The sequence below is a fragment of the Acinonyx jubatus genome, chromosome E4 (genome assembly GCF_027475565.1).
Source record: "Acinonyx jubatus isolate Ajub_Pintada_27869175 chromosome E4, VMU_Ajub_asm_v1.0, whole genome shotgun sequence".
NCBI lineage: Eukaryota > Metazoa > Chordata > Mammalia > Carnivora > Felidae > Acinonyx > Acinonyx jubatus.
Genome location: NC_069395.1, coordinates 53,497,276 through 53,518,476, shown reverse-complemented (window position 1 = coordinate 53,518,476; position 21,201 = coordinate 53,497,276). Strand labels below are relative to the sequence as shown.

Sequence of the window (21,201 nt, the reverse complement as noted above, 5' to 3'; positions counted from 1 at the left end):
TGGGACAGAGGGAGACAGAGCATGAACGGGCGAGGGGCAGAGAGAGAGGAAGACACAGAATCGGAAACAGGCTCCAGGCTCTGAGCCATCAGCCCAGAGCCCAGACGTGGGGCTCGAACTCACGGACCGCGAGATCGTGACCTGGCTGAAGTCGGACGCTTAACCGACTGCACCACCCAGGCCCCCCAAATTTACTTCTAAATCCCTTTTTTACTGATGTCTGACTAACATACAATGAAGTGCACAGATCTTAATTATATAGCCCTTAAGCATGACTCTGATTATGATTAGAAGAATACCAGTCCTCAAGAGAGCCCCTTTTTAGTCACAGTCTCCCCAAAGGTAAAATCTATTTTCTACTCTGTCATGAATGTTATATTAATGGAACCATGTAGTATACATTCTTTTGTGTCTAGCTTTTTTAATGCAATATTATGTCTGTGAGATTAATCTATATTGTTGAGTGTAGCAGTAGTTCATGTTTTTAATTTCTTACATTCCATTGTGCAAACATATCACGGTTTATTTGTCCATTCTAGGAATGGATACTTGGGTTGTTTCCAGTTTTTTTACTGTCATGAATAAAGCAGCTATAAATATTCTTATATGTGTTTTATTGCACATAAGCACCCATTTTTATTGGGCATATATAGCCAGGAGTGGAATTGTTGTGTCATAGGGCCATGTTTAGCTCAGAAGACACTGCCAGTTAATTTTCCAAAATGGTTTTACCAATTTACATAGCCACCAACAATGTAAATCTCTATACTTTTACTCTATACTCCTTTTAATTTAATCCGATCTGGTGTGATGTACTGGCATCTCATTATGATGTTTATCTGTATTTTCTACTAATGGTTGAACCTTTCCATATGCTTCTTTTTCTTTCTTTCTTTCTCTCTCCTTCTCTCCCCCTTCTTCCTTCCTTCCTTCCTTCCTTCCTCCCCTCCCTCCCTCCTTCCTTCCTTTCTTCAGTGTATTAGCTACAGTGTATCACTACCAACCTGGACTAAATGCCAGGTCATATAATGAAAGTAGTTGGTAAGCTTAGACTAAAATCTCTGTGTCCAGAGAAGACATTCAAACTGAAAATTAGCACAAGAAAATGGCAAAGTCAGCAGGTTTGGTAGTTTTTGTCACAAAAAGCAAAGATCTCTGGGCTTTGGCCCAGGGAAGAGCAATGGAGTGGACAAATAGGTGAGAGATGCAGATTCATGACAGGTCAGTAATAAAATGGAAGGCACACAGAGTATTTGGGAGTACTTTCTATTCATTTTACATTCTGGGATCTATAGCCTGGATCCCTTAAAGGCATTTGTGGTATCAGGTGCCATGTTGGCTGGATACTACCCACAGAAGCATATTTCTAAATTTTCACCAGAGACCTAAATTTGAAGACCAAGAACAGAATAAAGTGATATGGAAGGCTTACTGTAAGAGCTGGAGACTGTATACAAAATCAGCTGAGTTTCTTCTTCAGATTTTTGGCCACTGGGCAAATTTTTCAAAGACAGTAGATGTTGGCTGGCAATCCAAACCCTCTTCCTCTAACAAAAAAGACATGTTGGCCAATAAACCACTACATGAATATTTCTATTCTTGAGTTGCTGACTGCATTTTCCCTTAATTGATAATATGTCCTTTTATTCTTCCTTCTAGGTTATAATTATAAGGAGAATAAAGTCTATAGTTAACTCATCTCTAAATCCTCTCTCCTACCACTACCTCTGCCTACCTACTCCAGTGTCTTGTACATGGCAGGAACTCAATGAATACTGTTGAATTGAATGTAAATTCCCTCAAATGTGTGAGAAGTCATATTACCCTATGGCATATTGCAAGTCTCCTACAATGTGATTTTCTCCTTTCTACTACCAGCACAACTGGATCAAACTGGTTTTCCCACACTTCCTGCCTGGGTAACTAGAGGTGAGCCTTTTGCTGATTTTAAGTATTTGTCATAATCTCATATGATAAGATCCCTACATTTTCATTCTCTGCAGGATTAATAAGATAAAACAAATGTGGGTTTATTGACGATTGATAATTGAGTTTGGAAATATTTGGGTAGTAAACATGGCCAGAGTATGTTCTGTGAACCCAAAACATCTCTCTGCAAACATTAACAATATTCTGCTTTGAAAATAAACATGAAGATGCTTTCTGGTATTTGGTAATGGCTCACTGCATTTAGTTTGGATTAGTCAACTCCTTCCAAAGTCACTGAGGAGAAAACAACTGTAAGTCACCATGCAATGGAGCTGAACTGGAGCTCTCACTTCTCTAGTCATTTCTCAGCTGTGAGTCAGTAGTACTGAGTTCATGGCCTGTTTGAGAAGAAGACATTGTGTAGAAGGCTGGAGTATGAATTTATTGTCCCTTTCTACTCCAGCAGTAATTACCAACAAGCAGGATGGCTGATACTGTCCAGTGGAATATGGTTTCCTTTCTACTTATAATCTCTCTTCTTTCTTAAAGATGATTACATTTCTTTTTTAATGCTTACACCTGTATTTCATCAGGGATCTTTGAAAAGAAGAAAGTGGTGAAGAAGGAGGAATAAATAGAAAGGAAGCTTGGGGTGTTAAGAAAACTCCGTAAAATAGTAGAGTCTCACCTTGTCAGGAAATGATTGAAGGAAATTATGTGGGATTTTGTCTTTGGAATTTTAATAAATGAGGTTATTAGGGGTTATTTTTTCGTTGTATAGAATCAACAAAACCATCTTTATTAAACTCTAAGGATAGGGATGTCTGGGTGGCTCAGTCCACTAAGAATTGGATTGTTGATTTCAGCTCAGGTCATGATCTCATGGGTTCATGGGTTTGAGCCCACGTCGGGCTCTTTGCACTGACTGTGTGGAACCTGCTTGGGATTCTCCCTCTCCTCTTTCTCTGCCCCTCTCCCACTTTGCTCTCTGTCTCTCTCAAAATAAAATGAACTTAAAAAAAAACTCTGAGGATAAACACAGAGATGGTTAACTTTATGTGTCAACATGGGTTTGTCACAGTGCCTAAGTATTTGGTTAGACACCAGTCAAGGTGTCCTAGTGAACCTGTGTTTTAGATGAGATTAATATTTAAATCAATAGACTTTGAGGAAAGCAGATTATCCTCCATAATGTGAATGGGCCTCATCAAATCAGTTGAAGTCCTTGAGAGAAAAAGTCTGACCTCTCCCAAGAAAGAAGGAATTCTGCCTCCAGACTGTCTTTTGACTTGGGCTGCAACATCAACTCTTCTCTGGGTCTCCAGCCTACTGTCCTACCTGGCTAGCTTCTAAAATCAAACTTGATAGCCTCTGTAATTGCATGAACCAGTTTCATAAAATACATTTCTCAGATAAATGGATATAGAGTTATAGAGATATAGAGATACACACACACATACATATTTTATTAGTCATATTTCTTTGGGGAATACTAATACAAATATATACTAAAAATGTTAGCATTGAGCTTCTTGGGGCCAACAGTACACTTGTTCAATATGAATCAAAGACTGAATAAACTTCAGTTTGCTCAGAAGCCATTGCCTTGATTCTGAAAGGAAATGCTAGTTTGTTGAGTATTATTTCCTGAAATGACATTTTCCCTGAGGAAGATTCTCCTGCACACTCACTGCTTCACTTAACAGGGGGAGGTCACTTGTGATGATCTCTGATCCTAGCCCCCTTTTGGTATACAGCTCTCATCTCTCATCTGATCTCTGAGATGCTTTTGCACTCTGCTTCTTCCATTTGGGCATTTTATTTCATATGACCTATATTTTTAATCAAGATATTAAACAAATACCAAAGGAAATTTTTTTAAATTATGTGGGAAGGGTGTTTGTTTTTCCTGTTTATATAACATTTTCCCAAAGAAACCAATCCATCTGCTTGATAATGGATGTCTACTCATGTCAGAAGCAGCTGCTATTTTCTTTTAAAATCCATTAGCTGAACACTTTATTTCCTTTGTCTAGAATTTCAAATTACTGAAAAGTCACTTTTCTTTGCTTGGCTACCCAAAATGGGAAAACAGATGCAATTTACATGAAACAAAGCATAAGATTACATTCTGCTAGAAATTTTCAAACCTCCAAACTGGGAATCAGGAACATACCACAGCATTTTGAGGATCTTTCTACCTGATAACAAGATCTTCCATTAACTCAGTTGAAATTCAGTCTGCCTTGCTATGTTTAGTCTGTCTGGCTATGTTTAGTCTTAGCAATAATCACCAAAAAGTGTGATTGTACTTAGACTGAACTAACAGATTTGCCTGGAAATTATGTTGTTTTGTGGATGTGGCAAATTTATAACTTAGTTTTGCACTTGGTTTTATATTTTTTCATAACTGAGATTCTCTTATGCAATAATTTGCAATAAGATTCTCTTATTCTCTTATTCTCAATGAGATTCTCTTATTGCAATAATATGCAATAGTGGTTAAATCTGTTTGTATTCCTTTATTCTCTTTTGTTTTTCTCTTCTTTTAGAATTGACATATACTCTCAGTTTAGGAACTAGAGTTTGACGAAAAGTTTCCTAGAAGGCCAAAATATATAAAGTTCAATCTTGAACATCCCCTTCCAACAAGAACATTCTGTGATTCTATACTGTGCTCCTACCTGGCGGTGGAAATTTCCCAAGTCTCTATTTTGATGAGAGAGAGAGAGAGAGAGAGAGAGAGAGAGAGAGAGAGGAGACAGGAGAGAGGAGAGAAAGATAAGTGGAGAGAGAGAGAGAGAGAGAGAGAGAGAGGAGACAGGAGAGAGGAGAGAAAGATAAGTGGGTGGATGGGTAGATGGATAGATATAGATACATAGGTAGTAATCATACTCCTCTGAATGCACACTATTGTTATAGATCATACTAGTCTCTTGCTTCTTTCATTTTTTCATTCCTTTTTATTCCTTTTCCACTCCTTCTCTCTGGCCCTGCACACCATATCAAGTATTCTGTGTTTAACATGTATCCTTTTATATGTATTTGTTCTTACAAAATATTCATTTTATGTGCATGAATTTTAAATTTGTGAAAATGGAATCATTTATAGATTTGATTCCCGTTTATGTTTTTTCTTTCTTTTTAAAAAGTCAGCCATAAATTTTTTAGCTTTCATACATGGAGCTGTGGACATATGTAGTCTGTTATTTCTTTCCCTGTATAGTTCTTCGTGGTGGAAAGTCTTCATTTTCAACCTATCTTTTCCCCAGGATTGGACACCAGGATTTCCTCTAATTTTTATCACCAAAAACAAGGCTGTGATGAGTTTCCTTAAAATATTTTCCCTTAAAGAACTGTGTAAGAATGTATAGATTATTCAGAAGTATACAATTGCTGGGCCATAAAGTATGGGGATATTTATTTGAACTAAGTATTGCTGAAGAGTTCTCTGTACCAGTCTTAACTCTCTAAGAAAGATATCCCCATATCTCTATCAACACTTTGGCAATGTCCAGCTTTCTCTCTCTCTGTTTTTTTTTTTTTTTTTTTTTTTGCCGGTTAAACAAACATAAAATGATGTATTATTGTTGACTGATTTGCATTTCTCTGATTACTAGAGTATTTGAGCAGTTTTTCATATACTTGTTAGCCCTTTGGATTTCCTCTTTGTAAATTGGCCAGTCATGTGCTTAGCTCATCTTTTGACTGGGGATTCCTATCTTGTTGATTTTCTTGTGTTGCTTATATTAAACATTAGCCTTTTGTGGTTTTAGACATTGAAACATCTCCTGATGCTGTAACCTGTCTGTAAATTTTACTCATGATGCCCTTCATTGAACAGAAAGACTTGATTATGATATAATCAAATTCATTAATTATTTTAGTAACAGTTTGTGGTATTATTTTAGGGAGAAGCATTATTTCAGAATACTTTCTCCCACCTTGACATTACAAGAGTATCCCTTTACATTTTCTGATATAAACTTTATAAGATTTGGTTTTAACATTTGGTTCTGAATCCGTCTGCAATCTGCCATTGCATTTACTATTTAAAAAAAGGACCCAGTTTTACTGTCCCACATATTGCAAGCCTGTTTTCTTAACACTATTCACAAAACCATTTGCTCTTTCCCCACTGGTTTGCAGAACTATCTTTGCATATATATATATATATATATATATATATATATATCCATCTCTCTGGGCTTTATGATCTTGAAACTGTTTTTATTACTGAATCTTTGGTATTCTTCATGACTGATCAGGTATGTCTTCTCTCTATAATCTTTTTCTGACTTTTTCTTTTAAGTCTTCATGTACAAGGTAATATAACTCCTCTCTAATTGTTAAGGTGGTCTTCTAGAAATCTTGTCTTTTCTTGGGTAACCTAATTTTTTTTTTGGTTTTTAAAAAATGTAATAATTAAAATGTTTGTTACCAAATTGTGCTTTTAAAGTAGAACAGATAAAGAAAATAAAAATACAAGTTTTAATTACCTTAATACCAGACCAAAATGCATTTGCATTCATTCTGATAACTTTCTTGTTGTTATATATAACTGATATATGTATGTATTGATTGATACATGTATGTATCAATTGATATATGTATGTACATATATGTATGTACATATATGATATATGTATGTACATAATTGATATATGTATGTATGATATATATATCAGTTACATATAACTGATATATGTATGTATTGCATTTTCTGTTTGAGTACTACTGGTAAAGGAATGTGTTCTTATTGCAAAGTAACATTGAATCCAGCAAACACATTGAACTCTTAATAGTTCAAAGAATTAATATGTACCTCTGTTGTTTTTTTAGGTAAATAATTATATCACATAAAATTTATCTCTTTTCTTCCAATCCTTGAATTTATTTCTTTTTCTTTCCAGGTAACATTCATCAGCATATCTAGTATTGTGTGAAATAGTACCAGTGTATCCTTATATTATTCCCTGTCTTTAAAGGAAGGAATCTAAGTTTTCTTCATTAACCACAATATTTGTTCTAGGTTTTTTGTTTTGTTTTGTTTTGTTTTATGTAAGTTTTACCAAGCTAAGGGATTTCCTGGCTATTCCTAGTTTTCTAAGGTTTGGTGGTGGTTGTTGTTATTTTTTCAATTATAAGTAAGTGTTGAATCATCCGTATTTGCTTTTGGAATCAAGACTACCCTAAGTTCATAAAATAATTTGGACAGTGGTGCTCCTTTCCTGTTATCTGGGAGAGCTAAGTTAGAAATTAAATAGAAAATCAGGGTTATTTTCTAATATAGACAGTCTGTGCTTTCAGGAAATACACAGACTATTACATTTCCAGCTAGAAAATATTTGCCTTGTTCAAATTCAGCACTGGTTCTTGTTGGTGTCTTCTACCTTGGTAGGAAGATGCTTGGTCTTTTTAGCCATTGCTTTGCATAAACCGTAATTCCAAGGAGGAATTTGCTTCTATTTTTCAAACGTAGTTTCAGTTCTAAATGAGCAAAAGCAGTAGAGAGGGATTCTAAAACCATCTCTTGTGAGGTAATTATTTTTGTTTCTTTTTTGTCCATGAGCTTAATTACCCCAAGCACCGAGAGGTGAGCATGTAAGAAAAAGGAGTGTTAAGTTGTACCTGGCAAAATGCCATCACTGAGGCAGATATGGCTTTAATGTTTCCTTCAGCTTGACTGAACTTTAGACAGGCTTCCTCCTAACTCTAGGCTCTGATCTCTTTCTTAGAGATTTTACTTTAAAAAACTTGTAATTGTAAATTCTTTCTATGACCCTTTGAGAGGTAAGTCTTTTTGAATGCCTCTTGATAGTTTTATAACCAAGAATATCTTTCTCAAGAACCTGGGAGCAATCCCTTTGAAATATAATCATCAAGGGAAATATCACCATATGTCTGTGGAAGAGTATCTGTGGGAGAGCAGGAGCCTAATAGTAGGTGACTTGTCCAAGTTGCAGAATTACCTCCTGTCATAACATACAAGTAATACGACTTTCGCCTAATGTCCTTGAGCCCATCTAGTGCATAAAAATCCTCCTGCCCTTTGTTTCACTGGACTTGAGTTCAGACTGAGTTCTGTCATCTCCCCCACTATTTTAATAGCCTTGAATGAAGTCTTCCTTGTCTAACTTTGCCTGGTGTAGTTTGTGTTTTAAAAGAAACAAAGATGGTTGAATGAAAATTTTTGGATGGGAAATGTGGAAGTGTTTGGAGTTAGGCTTTCTGAATTGGCCAGTCTTTCATTGAGACCAGGAAGACATAGTAGCAGGGTCTCATGAAGAACAAAGGATACTTAATTGACTATGATGATTGAGTTTCGAGTCAGGTTGTCCCTCTGCTGAACAGTCTAATCAACTAAAGATCCATGTCAGCCTCACACAGAGCCCCTGAATTATATTAAAAAGGAAAACTCCAACTCCCCCCCCCCCCCCCCCACTGCCAGTGGACTGGGAAGGAAGCTTGGAACTTTGGGATCATAATTGTAGCTATGTGGTGATCAAATAACAGCCTTTGACTTCTCTCTAATGATAGGTATTCTCTTGGAAAAGATGTTTCAAAATTAATATGTCCTCTGCCAACCATAAAAATATCTTGGAAAAGAGGTTTTATATAGGAGAGCATGTGCATGAAAAAGAAAAATGGAGGTATCTTCAACCTTCCATCAGCCTGGAATATTGTCATCCGACCCCTGGATACCCCACTTCCCAGCCACTAGGGAAATCCCTAACCATCTTTCCAAAATTAGTTCAAACATTTTCTCTTCTATAAAGCCTTCCTAGAAACCCTACATATGACTTTAATCCACCCTGTGTATACCTCTGTCACAGCATTGCCTATCATATTGCAGTTATTTCTTTGTATGTCTGTCTCCATGAAGTCAGGGACTACCTCTTATTTAGCTCTGTAGCCTGAGCACCTGCCATACTACTTGACACTCAGTAAATATTGTTGAGTGATAGATTTGTTTCATATTCTCCTTTTCAACCTAAGGGGCAAAAAGTTTTGTGGTATGTGCTCAGGATTTCATAATTAGGCTTGTGTTACAAAGTTACATACCTATTACTATTGCTCTGACCAGCAGAAGGTACTAACACAGTTTAACATTATCTGTCGAACTCTACCACTACACCTTACTAGCCTTTTTGACACCGGAGAAGACTGCTCCAGCTCAGCAGTTAGTGGGAAGCTGGGATTAATGATACATGATCTTAGCCAAAAGGCCGAGAACCAGAAAGGCTGAGTAATGAGTTCTGAGTGGCCCTCCAGTCACTTAAAACCAAAAAATCAAAATATGACCAATTATTGAACAATTGTCTGGGTGAAGGCAAAAGTCAGAGACATTTCACTTGTTGGGTGCCATTCTCTTTCTCCCATCGTTTCTCACAGGAAATGCCAAGAACTAGCTAGCTCACATGGATTTTACCATGGCATTCACAAGTCCCAAATAGAGATTTAGGATGTTTTAGAAGTTTTGTTTTGTTTTTGTTTCCTGTCTGCTGTCAGTTCACTGCTACATCAGGAATTCTCATCATCATTGAGTATTTGCTAAATTAGCACCTACAGACTCAGGCATTAATAACACAAAGAGCACAACATGATCTCTGCCCTGTCAAAGCTGAGAAATCCATAAGAAAGCAGAACATGCTGTTCTCTACTTCTAGAGATGCTGACCTTCCAGGTTTCTTCTTCTGATAATATTCACGATCCAGTTTGCAAGAATTTCCAGATTCCTCTTTGTGATACAGAGGTTGCAGAGAGAAATCCCAAAGGTAGTTAGGATTTCAGCAGTTCTGAAGATAAAACTCAACATTTAGATTCTAGCTTCAAAAGGTCATGGTAAAGCATGTTAAATCCCTGTGGCCACCTAAATCTGCCTCCTATACATGATAAAATGAAGCAAAATCATTTCTTTTTAGCATTTGTGAATTGAGGCTGTCTCTCCCATGTGGCAATCTAAAGCTAGATACGGGCTGCATGCTGATTGACAGTAATGTTGAGGTGAATTTGGGAGTGCTTAAGTATAGCTCAGAACTGCCATGTGATCTCCAGATACTTTCTCTACTTAAGTTTGCCTCCACCCCTTTCTTCTCTGACTTCTACCCTCCAGGTAACACCATTTACACCACAACGGAAGTTGTAAAGGCAAGGGTGAGGCTGAAGAAAGAGTTTCTTTAGGTCATTACCAGCCCTGCTGAGGCAATACGTCAGGGTATGTTTCTTAATCCCCAAAGGATCTGATTGCCAGTTGCCCACACTTGTCTCAAGTGGCTAGACCAGTGGATGGAACCTGGCATCATTCCTTGAAATGGCTCAATGTTCCCTGAGCACAAGAGAGACAAAAAATGGGATAGAGGAGATCAGTCCTTGACAAGAGGGAACAACAACCAAATATGCATGTTTAAATACCGTGCCTATCAAATTCCCATAGCCTTTTGTTTCAGTGAGTTTCAATGAGAAGGTGTATGTAAAAGAACTTAGAAAAATATCAAGCCTATAAGTGAAAGATAATGTTACTTTTATCGTGTGTTTATTTAGCAATCCTCCATTGTCATTAATTCTGTTATGGAATTGTCTTTGCTCCACATCATAGGTGGGAAAGAGAGAAAAGTTAAACTTAATAACACATTAAAGGTCAAGTATGTGACAATTTCCTTCTCATTCCTCATCTGACTCCCAGACTCATTGATGTACTCATTCAACAAATATTTTGTGAGCCACAATTCAGTACACCTATATCTTAAAAAAAAAAAAGTGTATATTTGTCAGTTGAATCTGATCTTGTGGCACATGATGATTTTTTTTTCTCCCCACCCCCAACAGTCCTCTCAGGCACTTCCAAACAGAAGGCTAAGAAATGTTTTCCCACAGTCACAGCAAGTCAGGAAAGACTTGAAATGTGACCCTGCCCCCTTGTCTCTCCCCCCCCCCCCCCCCGCCCCGCCCCTGCTGCTGGACCAGGTCACAGCACTGCTTATTGTGATTTTAGATCATCAAAACCCTTTTTCTCTTCTAACAAGTGCATCCATCTTACCATATTCAGCTATCCTGTTTTGGGGGTTTTTTTCTTCCTCTTCCTCTTTTTTTTCCTCCTTCTTCTTTCAGGTAAAACAAATTTGTATGTCATCAAGCCAAATTAAGAAAAATCCTCATTTATCCAATTCACAAGCTTAACAGAGAAATCTAATAAATTTACTTACAGCCTTATTATTGCACCTTTAGCAACCAGTTGTTGAAAATTAATACAAAGCAGAAACTTAAACTTTAAAAAGTGGCAGTTTGCATTTTCTTCAACATCATTCTGTGGAGGAGTTGTAACCATTCTCTAATATTAGTGACTCACTGTTGTACGTATTGCACTTAACACATTACAAAATACTTTTAGACACGTCCCATTTGAAATTTCATATAACCCTTGGAAGGTGAAAGCCAAAGAAAGATTAATGGTATTTTGCAGGAGATTAACAGATGTGGTAAGTTTAGTGACTAATGACATAAGGTCATACAAGTTATATTTGGCAAATCCAAGTTTTCTTGTGTGACTAATGCCTTTTTCAAGAACTTTAGTTGAGACAGAAGTTTAGTTGTAATAATCAAAACCAAATTTGTTTGTATGTCACACAAAGCAGAGCCATGTAATACAGACACTAGTAGCTTTGTATACCATTTTCTCATCAGTGATACAGACTTGGCCAGCCATGAACAAAAATGAGATGTCCAATAAGCTTGTCATTTGGGATCCTATTATTCTCCATCTTTTCCCCTCCATCTGGCTTCCCCTTCTCCCTCCAGACACCCTTTGGCCTTCTGCTTTCTTCATACTTCTCCATTCATCCAAAAAGAAAAAAGCATTTCAAAGATCAACGTGTTATCTTTCTGGTTGTGGAAGGGGCATAATGCTACCAATAGTAAGGACAACCCCTGTGTGATCCTAAGGAGGTAGCTCTCTTTTCTCCTTCTCTGTGTGTGCATATGTCAAGAGGTAGGTTGAAGGAATAGACGGGTGAGTTGAAGAGTGTTTCTGACACCGAGGAGAAGTTATAAGCTTCATACATTTCTACCACTAAAAAACACAGTCATTCATGTATTCATTCACTCATCATTTATTAATGCAACAATTTATTGAATACCTACTCTGCATCTATTCTGTGCTTTAGAGATCTAGTAGTACTTTCCCAGGCTATTGGTCTAGACATGAGTGAAGAAAAACAAAAACATAATAATGTTGGTAAGTACTATGTATAATAGTGGTATTAAGGAGGAAGTAATCAATTTGTGACACAGAGGTCAGCAAAGCCCTCTCAAAGAAGAAGATATTTTAGCTGGAGTTGTAAAGAGAAATAAAACTTAGCCCTCCAGGCATTCTAGGCAGAGAAAATAGTATTTGCAAAGGCATGAAGGCCTGAAATGGACTAGTACATTCAAGAGACTATAAGTAGTCCAGGGATGGAAAGGAGTAGAGTCAGGAGAGACTGACAGTAATCAAGATCATGGAGAGATAACTACACCTCCCATGACAGGCATAAGTTATTTTTGCTGGATCACCATGTCTTCACCTTTCAAGTGATAGCAGCACCCTGATACTCTTTGGGGAACCACATTTCCTTGTGGTCTTGGGCTTTCATGGCAACCTTCTGGAGACAATGACAAGCCACCCAGTCAATCTTCCTTGGCTACAATGATTAGTTCAAGGCACATGACCCAGGCTAGGCCAATAAGAACGTTTCCTAAGATTAGATGTTTGGAAATTGGGATAGAGGGTCTTATCTTTCTTCCTTTGGAATCTTGAACCATATAGAACATGCAAGCCTGAAGTTATATTGTAAGTAGCTTCCTTCTCTGGCTGCCTACAAGTTGTTTGCCAAATGAATCAAACACACAGAGGAAAGCAGAATCCAGGGACAGAAAGAGGGAAGGGAGAGGCAAGAATGGAGCCCTGGTAATATCACTTGAACCATGTGCTTGAAGCTTTTGATCGATTCCTGGCCATTCTCATTACATAGGTTCTATTTAGGCCACTTTAAATTGAATTTCAGTAACTTATGACCAAAAAAAGTTCTGAATATTAAACTGTATTAAGGACTTTGGACTTTACTATAGGAGCAGTGAAGGGATCTTTGAAAATTTTGGTGCACTGAATGGATTTGTATTTTAGAAACCTATGCTGGCAACAGTTTAGAGAATGGGTGGGAATAAAGGAGGGATTGTCAGGGACCCTGCTATGAAGCTAGTATAACAATCTAGATAAGAGACCAGAAAAGCCTAAACTAAGGTGGTGGCAATAGGTATGAAAAGAAAGAATCTATTTTGAGGAAGATTTAAGAGGTAATCAACTAGGTAAGGGGAATTGTGGGGAGGAAGGACTCACAGGTCCCTCTCCTGGGACCCTATTATTTTTATCTCACTCAACTCAGTGAAACCACTAGTGTGTACTGTGATAGAAAGCCCTACACTAAGCTACAGATTGTTGAGAAATCCTCAGCCTAGTCAGGCACTGGTGAGTATTCCCTGTGGGGTGCTCAGGAAATGAAGGAGGATTTATAGAATGTCTTCCCCCACCTTATCCAATTATGGTTTTATTTCTTGTCAAAGAATAAAATGTCTTTTCACATGCAGACATCCGCAACTTTGATATATTATCCAAGGCGAATCATAGCAGCAGCTCTTTTCCAGATGTGAACTCCTACTTGGGTAGCTGTCTGCATTTTTTTGATTCTTGAGGCTAGAAAAAAAGCTCCAGAAATAATTTTATGACGCACTAACAACTCTAAGCTCATTTCCTGTCTCAGGTAGGTCCAGAGCATTCCAGTAAGTACACAAGTGCGGTACAGACTATAGAAACATAGAAAACATGTTCCATTGATTTGTGTCTCACCAAGGTCTATGTGAAAATGAAGTACTCTGGCCTCATGCTTTTGTGCAAAATATTATAGATACCAGCCAGAGCTAATAAAGGCAAAGGGTGGAATGGGCCATCCAAAGACTGAGCTGGCAAATGCTGACAGCATGTTTGGCATCTAGCATGTCTTTGAGAACCTTGAAGATCATCCATGCTTATTTATCCTTCCTGTGATACATACACACTTGTAGCTACCCAGTTGCTCTCTGAGTCTTCTACCTATCACGGCCATCATCTTATTTGTGTTTGCAGCTTCCTTTGGTCCTGAGTCTTTACTCCTTTACCCATTCTAGCCGGCTACAGTACAGACTGCCACAGAGTCAATCAAGCAAGCATCTCTCTATAGGCCCACTTATGGGCCAAGAGGGCTGTGTACTTTCCATTGTGTACGTAAAGGAATTCTGTGACTTAGTCCCTTTCTGTGCAGTTTGAAAGACAAAGTGAGCACATCCAAAGCAATTAAAATGCTATAAAGTATTTAAATCATAATGCATACCTCCCAGATATGTGTCCTGAAGGAAGGGAATTCCAGGTTTGCTTTAGTTGTGTGATGGAAACGACCTGAGGAAGAGGAATTCAGCTGAGCCTCAAAGGACTAGCAGGTTAGAGAAGGAAGGCAGAGAAGGGTGTTCTAAACAGTGGGAACTAAAAACACAAAAGCCAAACTGTGCAAAGAGAGTGTGTGGGACTGTGACAGGGAAGTGAGGGACAGGGAGAGACCAAATGATGGAGCAGAAAGTTTTAGGAAATTTAATTGCCCTCCTTGGATTTTAGCCATCTTTCTTTATGCTTTGGAGACTGTTTATGAATCCTAGGACTTCCTTTGAAAGAGGAAACTGAGAAAACAGTGTTGTTCAGGGAGTTGCATAAAGTCAGGGTGAGCTAGATGCTATGTTTTCCTTCTTGTTAGGGCTACTTTGAGGGACTGGCACAGAAGGCTCTCATTTTCCCATTCTCCTTTCTCTCACTCCTACCCCACATCAGCACCACCATCAGTCATCAAGAAGAGCTGTTCATACCAAGAAACCCAGCATGGTGTTAACCAGGAACAAAGCTGACTCTTAAACACCCTGTTAAGGCCATGGCCTCTGTCACACTGGCCTGGGACTCCAAGAGGGCCCCAACTGCTTTCTAGAGTTTTTACCACTTGCTTTTATGCTTCCTGATTGTAAAACCAGAACTTTTGGCATGATTTTAGTTCTTGCAACACTTGCCAAGTGAAAGAATGCAAAGGAGAGAATTCTCTTTCTCATTATTCCCTGAGGAACATTCCCTCAGGAACACAGGCCTTTTTCCCTTCACCACGCCAGAATACAAGTTCTTACCTGATTCTGGGTCCTGATACCATCTAGAAGTAGGGTTTATATGTACATTTCTTTGGCTGGACTGTGAGTCCTCTGAGGATAGGACACTGTGCCACACGTGCCACATTCACCTGTGCACCCCAATGCTTAACAGAGTGGCTAATGCTTAGAAAATGTTCAGTAATGGAAAAGGAAGAAAGACCCTAAAAGAGGATCTAGCCATCATCCTGGAATTCTTTCTAGAACAAAGCAGATCATAAATGAATGAATGTTTACTCCATCTTACACAGTGCCTTTTAAACTCTTTAGGTTAATGCTTCCTTTAAATTGAAAAATACTAGATGTCCCCATTAAATCATCAGGTCTTTTTCAAAGTGGCAGCTAGCTATAAACAAGATCTTATGATCACACAGGGTAATTTTGCTACAGAGGAGGAGAGTGGAGGTTAGGATATCTGATTTCAAGTATTTATTGGGAAAGTAGAATATGGTGATGCCACACAATGAAAGCTTTATGTGTCTTGTGTGATGGAAGGAAGGGCCCAGGTTATGGGAAAGGTGCCAATGAGGGACATAAAAGGATACAAAAGACTGCATTACGTCTTCATTTGACCTATAGTTAGTTGACTTCAACAATTTTTGCCACATTCGTGGAGGAGACCTGTTATTATTCCTAGAAAACCATTCTTTCCCTCAAAATATAGAAATCAGCAATTTTTCCAGAAGTTTTCCTGCACATATCAGGTTGAAGTCTTTTTTCTCTCTCCAAAAACTTTTCTATAGAGAAGAGACAACAATGAGCATTTTGAAACCAGATGGAAAACTAGAGGAGGAAAAGAAGAAGACACTACACGGGCTTGCTAAGAAAATATGTGTCACAAATAAGTGGTCAAGAAACAGCAGTGCTGTCTTTGAAGAAATTTCTTCAAGGTCCCTGAAATGTAGCCAGGATAAAGCTGGCAAATTGGTGCCCTTTTCTAGGTCTGCCTGTGAAGATACTGAGAAAAATACCTCCATGGATCTTGCATGGCTTTCTCCAACAGGGTCATTACCTTACTTTTCGTGGGACCTTAGTACTTTTTATCACCAACTCAGGAGGTAACTGAAAATAATTTATCTTGTTCAAACTTGTCCCAGTGTTTAAAAGGACACACCATCCAGTGGCATCATAGTTTGGTCAATTTGCAATTCTGCCAAGAAAAGGGCATAGAAGTGGAATACTACAGTCACACTGGCAAGAGAATATTCCGAAAGCTGGAGACCACAGATGTCCCCTTGACTATCATACCACAGCAGAGCCCTGAGTCCCATGCTTTTTAATACCCATTAGCTCCACCCCTACCACACACACACACACACAGTGCACTCATACACCCTCATCTCTACTTCCTCCTGGCTACCCAACTCTCACTCATTGCTCCTTTCTGTAAACACCTGTCAGTGATAATACCCACTTTGCATTTAATTATCTGGGTCTTCTAGTGTTTTATAGAAGTACTTTCTGTCTCTAATAAAACTGCAAAGTCCTTGAGGATCAGGGACTGTGCTTAAATAATGCTCCTCTTGAGACCCTCACATGGACCTTGTATTGTGTTAAAATTGTCCTAAGCACTGGGAAACTAACGGTTGATGAATTGTTCTGTGTGGAACCTCTCCTCCTGCAGGTCTGTTTAGCAACCCTGTCTTCTGCAAAAAATTTTCAAACATAATGACTTCCAGAGTTACTAAGAGAAAAAGGATAGTAAAAGTTATCATTTTTTCTAACACAGCAAAAGAAAAAGTGACTAAACAAATTAAACACAGGGGCAACTGTAAAGGGTTTTCTCATCTGGTTTTATTTCCCTCACTGGATTGTACCTCCTATGTTATGGAATGACTGTGTCAGTGAGACTCAAAGGGCCACAAACTTACCCCAGGACTTCAGAAATAAAAGCAAACAGAAAACAGATATTCTTCCTCAAAAACTCTGGTGTTAACCCCCTAGTGGGAAGCCTTGATGTCAGAAATCATGTAGAAACTCCATTTCCTGGTAATTACAGACATGTTCCATCAGTGGCAGATTTCCAAAGGAAACCTCCCCTCCTTGATATTGCCGGTCTTGCCCTCGGGTTACAGCTCCTTCAGGCCAATACTCAGTTCCCATTCTTCTGCAGCTTCCTCAGTTTCTCTCCAAGGTTCGTTATGTGGCACTGAATAAATCCTTGATTCAATAATGCCTTTAGTTGTGGTTTTTATTTCAGTTACCATTATGTGTCATAATAGTCACTCTCCTCCCACCAACATGGTATCTTAAAAGAATTTCATGCCTTAACTGAGGTTTATGATCTGGATTGATGAATGAGCTAACAGGGAAGAATGGTCAGGTGTTCATTCTCAAACTCAAACTGCCTGAGCTTGTAGCCTGGCTTTGCTGCTTATTTCTTATGTGAACTTGAACAAGTTTTTTATCTTCTCTACATTTCAGTTCCCTTACCTGGCATGGATTTGTTATGAGGATTAGGTGAGATGATCCACATAAAGTGGTATGCTACACCTGGTACACTAAATGTTCAATAGATGTTAATTATTATTAGTTATTCTTGTTATCTAGCCCCAGACAGTATGTCAGCCACCTGGAGTTCTGGACACATCCTGTGCTCTGAATTTGGGGCCTCCATGCTATAACAGACTCACACCCACTTTATGGGAGGGCTGCTCCCTCCCACATGGCCAGATGTGAAAGAACAGGGAACGCCCTGCTGCACTATGGAGCTGGAGCAGGAAGCATTGAGCGTAGGCCAGAGCAGCCAACTTGCCAGAGTTCAAATGAACAACGATGAGCCAAGACATTCCATGACAGCAGTTTCTGTTTCCTCTTTCCTTGCTTCTTCCTTTTCAGTAAAACACTAGTACAAACCAGACCACTGTACAAGAAAGAAATTTCCAGGCCCTCAGACAAATGATCTGTTTCTTTTTTTTTTTTAATTTTTTTAATGTTTATTTATTTTTGACAGAGAGAGAGACAGAGCATGAGCAGGGGAGGGGCAGAGAGAGAGGGAGACACAGAATCAAAAGCAGGCTGATCTGTTTCTTAAATGTTACCTGATCAGATCAAAGTCCAGTACAAATACTTGGAATTGGATAGTACTTTGGAGTGTGTTATGATCAACATCAGTTGTAAGCTGATGAGAACAGCTTAGTAATTAACTTCTTCAAGTGGGTGTCAAAAGATTATCTTATTTCTAATTCTGAGACTGCACTCTCGAGAGCTTCCTTCTTGGATTACTTCCTTCTTGGATTTGGATTTTCCTCAACATAATCTCTGAAAAATAATATTTATTCCTACTCTACTGTCAGAGGATATCTAAAAGCACTGCAAGAATTCTCCCCCAAACAGTAGGTCAAGGTGAAGAAATAAAAACTCTTCCTGGTTTGGTAATTTCTCAAACCTATCTGTGTTTCCATGATAAGCCAATGAACAAAGAAGTTGGACAATTTTTTTGCATCAAAAACAAAATTCAGAAAGAGTATCCTACTATATGAGGAAGGACATTGTTTAATATGGATTAACTTTCAGGGTAGAATACCTTTAGGTAGGAATTATTTTGTTGAAATTTTTCTGTGATCTAAGATTGCAAAATGCTAACCTTAAATTATCCTGACACTCTGCAAGGTGTCAGTAATTTTACAACTCTCATCTAAATCCTCTTGATTCTTTGGTTAATCAGAATAACACAAATATGTCAGATCTCAGAAGTCCCCAAGAATTCCAATACAAATATTTCTTTCTTTAATTGAAATATATTTGAAAAATAATATTGTGTAAATTTAAGATGTACAATGTTAATTTTATATATTTACACATTGTAGTATGATTGCCAGTGTCCTGATAATTAACATCTCTATCTTGTTACATAATTAATTATGCTTTCCTTTAAGTGGGTGGAATAATTAAGGTCTAGTCTTTTATCAAGTTTGGTGATTATAATACAATATTTGTTATCTGTATTCACCAAACCATGCATTAGACCTCTGGGGCCTATTTGCCACTCGTTGCAAGTTTGTACCCTTAAACAACATCTGTCCTAATACAAATATTTCTGAAGTCATTCTTCACCACAGAAGACAAAGTCTTGTTAATGAGGAAACGATAATAATAGCAAGTGGCATCTTTCCATATCATTTTATAATTTATAAATAAGGCATTTAATATACATTACCCCATTTAATCCTCACACTACTGTGAAATAGTTATAAGAGATGTAATTATCCCAATTTTTATATATGAGAGGACGGAAAAAAAGAAGAGGAATCAGTAGAGATGACAGAGAATGGATTGCCACTCATTCATTTATCCATCCATTCTTTCAACAATCACTAGAGACTAATTACATGTTTCAAACTATGAGAGGATATAGCAATAAACCAAATATTTACAAAACTGATAGCTTAATGAAAGCTACTGACAGTTAAAGATACAATAAAATAAGATAAATGTTGTGATATGGGTCTCTGAGATCAGAGAGCAGAGACCTCTACCTTAAAGGTTGCAGAACTTACATTTTAAGGAACTTACATTTCAGCTGAGATATAAGAGATGAATAAGGAGTTAGATGAAATGGAAGTAGGGATGAGTATTCCTAGAGGAGGGAACATCATGTCCCAAGGACCAGAGTTGAGTGAAGACAAATAACACTTTTTACGGAACCAAAAGAATTCTAGCATGATGACAAAATGCAAAATGGAAAAGGAACAAGATGAGGCTAGAGAGTTAGAAAAAGGACCAAAGCCAGATAGAGCCGTATCATTTATTTTAAGGGCAATGACAAATCAAAAACTAGGACAGCATAAAATACTAGGATAATAAGATATTTTGGAGGTCAAGGACCAAGAAGAGTTTTAGGAATTCAGTCAATGGCATCCTTCAAAGAAGTCAAGGAATAAGAGAACTGAGAAGAGGCCCCTTGAGACGTCATGAATGATATTAACATTTTCAGTTGGGTGATAGAGGAGGAACATAAGCTCCATGTGTGTAGAAACAAGGAAGTAGAAACAAAGAGTATGTAGACTATGGTTTGAAAAATTCAGTTCCCCTACTGCTAAGTTAGTAGCAGGGTCAAAGAAAGTTTATCAAGACAGAAAAACTTATACATGTTTGAAGATACAGGGAAAAGTTTGAGGATAAAGGTATAAATTAAAGATGTCATTAAGTCATTGAAGATTATGGAAGGGGTAATATACAACATGGTGACTATAGTTAATATTGTGTTGCATATTTGGAAGTTGCTAACAGAGTAGATCATAAAATTTCTTATAACAAAGAAGAAGAGCATTGTAACTATGTATAGTGACAGATGTTAACTATACCTCTTGTGATCATTTTGCAATATATACAAATATTGACTCATTATTGTTCGCCTGAAACTAATGTGCTTTATCAGTTATGTGAATTTAGAAAATTAAGGAAGTGGGATATATGGGAAGTGTTAAAATGAAATACTCAGGTGAGCAAGAAGACTGAGAAAAAAATCTGTGTGTATATTTTTAAAGCCCAAGTACCAAAGCCAATCCTACCCATTGCCCTCTCCCTGGCTACCTAATCTGTAACATTCCTGAAAAGCTTTTTCTTTTAATCATGTGGTCTGTCTGTAGTGGGACACTTTCATGTTGAACCCAATTCACTTACCTTCATCTTTGAGATGATGTTAGGATGATGTTAATAATTGTTACATCACATATCCTTGGAACATGGAAAGACAACTTAGAATATAAATTCTGGCAAATGAGGACATTCTTCTCCATTCCCATGCAAAGGGGAAGTGCTCATATGCAATAAATGGAAAGGTCCTCAGAATCTGAAGTGAGATGAGTCAGGCTGTTGTCTTTCATCATTGCTGTAACCAAAATGGAAAGTTCTCAGATCATCATCTTCCACTAGGGCATTGTCAATCTTTCATCAAAAAGGAAAGACCTCTCACAAGCATTTGCAAGGAAAATAAGCCACCTAATAGCTCTTCTCCATGCTACCAACGCCCCCACCCCTGCCCAACTCACACACACATCAAAATGCCAATAATGGGGCTTT

General features: G+C 37.9%; 1 long non-coding RNA gene across 2 annotated transcripts in view; it reads left to right on the top strand.

Annotated features, from left to right (window-relative positions):
- The window catches only part of LOC113595649 (uncharacterized), a 551,139-nt gene that overhangs the window by 282,245 nt on the left and 247,693 nt on the right, over positions 1 to 21,201 (top strand). The window contains exon 4 of one of the 2 annotated variants that reach the window (XR_008293229.1): positions 1,879 to 1,929. The exons of the other annotated variant lie outside the window; for it this stretch is intronic. This is a non-coding gene — a long non-coding RNA (uncharacterized LOC113595649). The remainder of the gene's footprint in view (positions 1 to 1,878; positions 1,930 to 21,201) is intronic. 2 annotated transcript variants of the gene reach the window in all.